General features: G+C 41.4%; 1 pseudogene; it reads right to left on the reverse strand.

Annotated features, from left to right (window-relative positions):
* Nucleotides 1-2,129: 2,129 nt before the first annotated feature.
* Nucleotides 2,130-4,064, reverse strand: LOC101577158 (annotated as a pseudogene).
* Between the last annotated feature and the right edge of the window lie 425 nt (nt 4,065-4,489).

Raw genomic sequence — 4,489 nt, forward strand, 5'->3', positions numbered from 1 at the left:
ATTGGCCTGTAATTCTCTCTCTCTCTCTCTCTCTCTCTCTCTCTCTCTCTCTCTCTCTCTCTCTTAGCTGGATCTTTCTCTGCTTTTAGAACGAGAGTAACACTCACCTACAGGAATGAGATTGAGAGAACTGCTTCCCTTTCAATATTAGTGAAGAGTTTGAGAAAAGTTGACTTTAAATCTCTAAATTTCTTGTAGGATTCTGCAGTGAATCCATCGGGAACAGGCCTTTTCTTTGTTGATAGGTTTTTTTTTTTTCAAATGTTTATAAACAAACTGACAAACAAAAGCAGGAGTATCTATCTTGGTTGCTGACAATATCACCTTCAAACCAAATATCATCCAAAGAAATAAAAAAGTCACTATGTACTTATTAATGGAAAACTGTAAGAGGAAGAGATAACAATTATAAAAAAAATTTTCAATTTTTTTTCTTGTTATTGGATTGCTCAGAGTTTGTATTTCTCCATCCTGTGAGAATAAAGATTGTGGAAGTAGGTAGTCATGATATTCTGAATTTCTCTAGGGTCTGTCGTAAGTTTGCCATTTGTATGAATTTGGAATTTTTCTTCCCTTTTTTGATTAGGTTGTCTAGGGTTTATCAATTTCATTTATTCTTTCAAAGAAGCAACTCTTTGATTCATTTATTCTTTGTATTATTTTCTTTGTCTCCATTGCATTAATTTCTACTTTAATCTTTATAATTTCCTACCTTCTCTGGGATTAGGGCTTAACTTGCTCTTCTTTTTCTAGGAGCTCAAGATGCAACATAAGATCATGTATTTGGGCCCATTCTGTTTTCCTAATATGCAAATTAACCACTATAAATTTTCCTTTTAAAAAAAAATGTATTTAGTATAGCGTCTACAGAGTCTCACTACATAGATCAGATTTGTGGTGATACTCCTTGTTTTCAGCCTCCCAAGTGCTGAGATTACAGGTGTGCACCATCACACCCAATCTCAACCAATGTCTCAGCACACCCCAGGGGCGGGCTGGCACAGCATGCCCAGGGATCAAATTCCAGTCCCTGCATCTGCTTAAGCTGGTGCTTTAAGCTGCTGAGCTATCTGGCCAGAACTGTACATTTTTCTCTTAAGGAAACTTTCATTGCATCCCACAGGTTTCAATAAGTTGTATCTGCATTTTTGTTTGACTGTAAATATTTTTTTAATTTCTTCTTTAATTTCCTCTGTGACCCACTGGTTGTTGAGCAGGTTGTTATTTAATTTCCATGTGTTTATGATGTTTTTGTAGTTTTTTGTCAGCAATTTCCAGTTTTATTGACTGTGATCAGATAGTTTGCATTGGATAATTTCAATTCCTTTGCATTTACTTAAGAGTGCTTTGTGTGCTAGTATGTGGTCTATTTTGGAGAATATCCCATGTGCAATTGAGAAGAATATGTACTCTGTGGTTGTTGGGTGAAACACTCTGTGAAGGTCTACCAGGTCCATTTCTTCACAACTTTGGTGTAGTTCTGTTATTTCTTTGCTGATTTTTTGCCTCTTTGTGATAGTGGCATATTAAAGTCCCCAATTACTATTGTATTATTGCTTACCTGATTTTTCAAGTCTGTTTGAAATTTGTCTTATGTAGGAGGATGTTCCTACATTGGATGCACATATATTTATAATTGTTATCTCTTCCTCTTACAGTTTTCCCTTAACAAGTATATAGTGACTTTTTTATTTCTTTGGATGATATTTGGTTTGAAGTTGATATTGTCAGCAACCAACATAGATACTCTTGCTTTTTTTTTTTGTTTGTTTATGAACATTTGCAATTTTATTTTTTTTAAAAAAAGCACATCACAACCATGAACATTGTTATAGTGAGAGGCCCTCTTGGTTCTCCACAATGATAACTGAGCATGCTCACAAGGGTTCCCATTGTTAAATCTTAGTTAAACAACCACCATGAAAGAAGGAAAACAAAAACTCAGCACACTACCATTTAACTTGTTTTAATGTTTCTTCACAACTGGTGAAAAATATTAAAGTGCAGACAAGGAATAATCATAATGTAATGTTGTAGCCAACATTATAAATATAGAATTATACGTTTAAATGTTTTCTGGTTTAAAAAATAAATCTGGTAGTCGATGCAGCTCTGTGGGATCTCTGCATCTAGTAGGGCCAGTCTCTGAGCTTGGAACAATGCTCACCTTTATCCATTTTTTCAGGTCCTCCACATCCTCCTCTTCTTCCAGTTTGTTCCATTAAAGGTCCAGGAGGGCCCCCTGGACAACCACATCTTCCTCCACCAAAGCCTCCTCAGTCCATGTCATGGCCACCACAAAAACCACCTCTGTCTCCACCACAGCCACCTCTGAACATTGCACCAGGGCCACTGCGGTCCATGAGGCCACCTCTTCCTCCCCAAATGCTACCAGGGCAACCTTTGCAACGTTCACCACCTGGGGATGGGAAGGATGGCAGGAGGAAACCTTCAGGTTTGGGGGCATTACATTGGTTGCATTCTGTTCTCCAGACAGAGTTCTGCTTTCCTACAACCCGGATTGAGACACTGTCAATCTCCAGCTCTGTGTTGGATATTTCCTCCTCCAGAGGGGTTTCCACGGGAACCCCGGGGATATGTCGGAGGGAAGCCTCCTCTCTCTCCTCCACGACCTTCCATGTGACCCGTGGGCCATGCAGGACCTCCACGGAACAGTGGTGGCATCCCTCTGCCCTCATAATGCAGCATGCCACCTCGCATGCTGTTCACTGAAGGCTTCTTCTGAGCAAGGGAGACTTTAAGTATGTTTCCTTGAAAATCTTTCCCATCAAACCACTCCACAGCAGCCTTGGCAATTGATGGATCTTCATAGGACACCGTGGCATCACCTTTGGGCTTTCCTGTTTCCTTGTCCAGGCAGATGTGGATCATGAGTTGCCCAGTGCTCTTGTTAATCTTAACCCCACATTGCTTAAAGAAGTCTGCCAGATCATCAAGTATCTCACTGTCATTTAGTCCTTGTACATAAATTGCACTGTTGTCAGAGTCTTCATCAGGATCTATGGGAGGACCTAGATCAAGATCTGGTCCTTCATCCATGTGTCCACTAGGCTTGTTGAAGCCACCTTGCTCTCCAGCACTGCCCATTCCACCATGTCCTCCTCCCTGCCTTTGTCTATTCATGCCTCCACAATCAAATCCCTCTCTTCCCATGACTTGGTTATCAAGACCACTCATGATCCAGTTTTCTCCTGGCCCTTAAAATCCTCCAGACTCCATAAACACTCATGCCACTGGGGTGGTCCTGTCTGAATGAACTCTGCTGCCTGTAGCTGCTGCTCTGTTGGCTATATTGACTTGGAGCTTGGCTATAGGATCCAATCTGGTAGGGGGGGATAACTAGTGGGAGGCTGCTGCCCATAGCTGCTTTGTTGACCATAGCTACTCTGCTGTCCACAGCTGCTCGGCTGTCCATAAGTGTTCTGCTAAGAGTAACTGCTCTGCTAGTTGATGTGTAGAATAGCTGGTAGGAGGATAGGATGGAGGTGTGGTGACTGGCTGCATAGAGTAGCTTCCAGGTACTTGGGGATAACTGTATTTACTCTGTTTATAGCCTAGTCTTGGTAGTTATAATCCCTTGTGCTAGACTGATGTTGATTGGTCTCAGTAGGCTTGTTACCATCCTGTGGTCCTGCAGATGCAGTAGCTGCTGACTGCTGCTCATAGACTGGGTAAGCAGGCTGAAGGCCATATGCAGACTGAGCTGCATAAGAAGCCTGGGTGCTGGTGACTGTAGCAGTGGTGGTATCACAAGCACCAGTGCCACACCCCTGGACAGGTTGGCTATACACCTGGGGGGCACCTGGAGTAGTATAACCAGTGGGAGGCTGTCCATAAGAAGTTGCATATGCAGTCTGCCCATAGGTGGCAGTGGTCTGAGCTTGGGTATAGCTCACATCACTAGGCTGTCCATAGGCTCCATAGCTTTGTTGCCTGTATGCCTGGGAGGTCTGTGCATATCCTTGAGTTGGCTGGGTGGTATAAGCACTGTATCCCTGCTGGGCTGTAGCTTGGCTGTAGGTACTATAATCCATGGACACCATTTTCTCTCCTTCTTCCTGTTCTCTCAACATTTGTCACCCTCCCGCTTTTCCTCTCCTTTGCTTTTTTCTATTTTCTTGTGGCATGATGGAGGATTTTTTTTTCATCCTCTGACTTTTAGTCTTTGAATTTCTTTTTTAGTTTCCCTAGTTCCAGACACTTGAAGGTCTTTAGATTTATGGCATTTATGATAGACTACAAACTAAAATTATGCTTCACAATGAAGTCCAATGGACGCTTGTTGTCAAAACTTCAGTATAAGAATTGTTAGCCAGTGAACTAAATGGAAAGTAACTTAAATAGGGGGAATTTAAGTATACTCTAAATGTTCACAGATACAATCAGACAATCTAAAAATATATCAAGATTTTGAAATCAAAATGTCAGGTCTGAAGACAGCCAAATGTAGGAAAAGAATTACAAGATA

The sequence above is a fragment of the Octodon degus genome, unplaced genomic scaffold, assembly GCF_000260255.1.
Source record: "Octodon degus isolate 3935 unplaced genomic scaffold, OctDeg1.0 scaffold00047, whole genome shotgun sequence".
Classification (NCBI taxonomy): Eukaryota; Metazoa; Chordata; class Mammalia; order Rodentia; family Octodontidae; genus Octodon; species Octodon degus.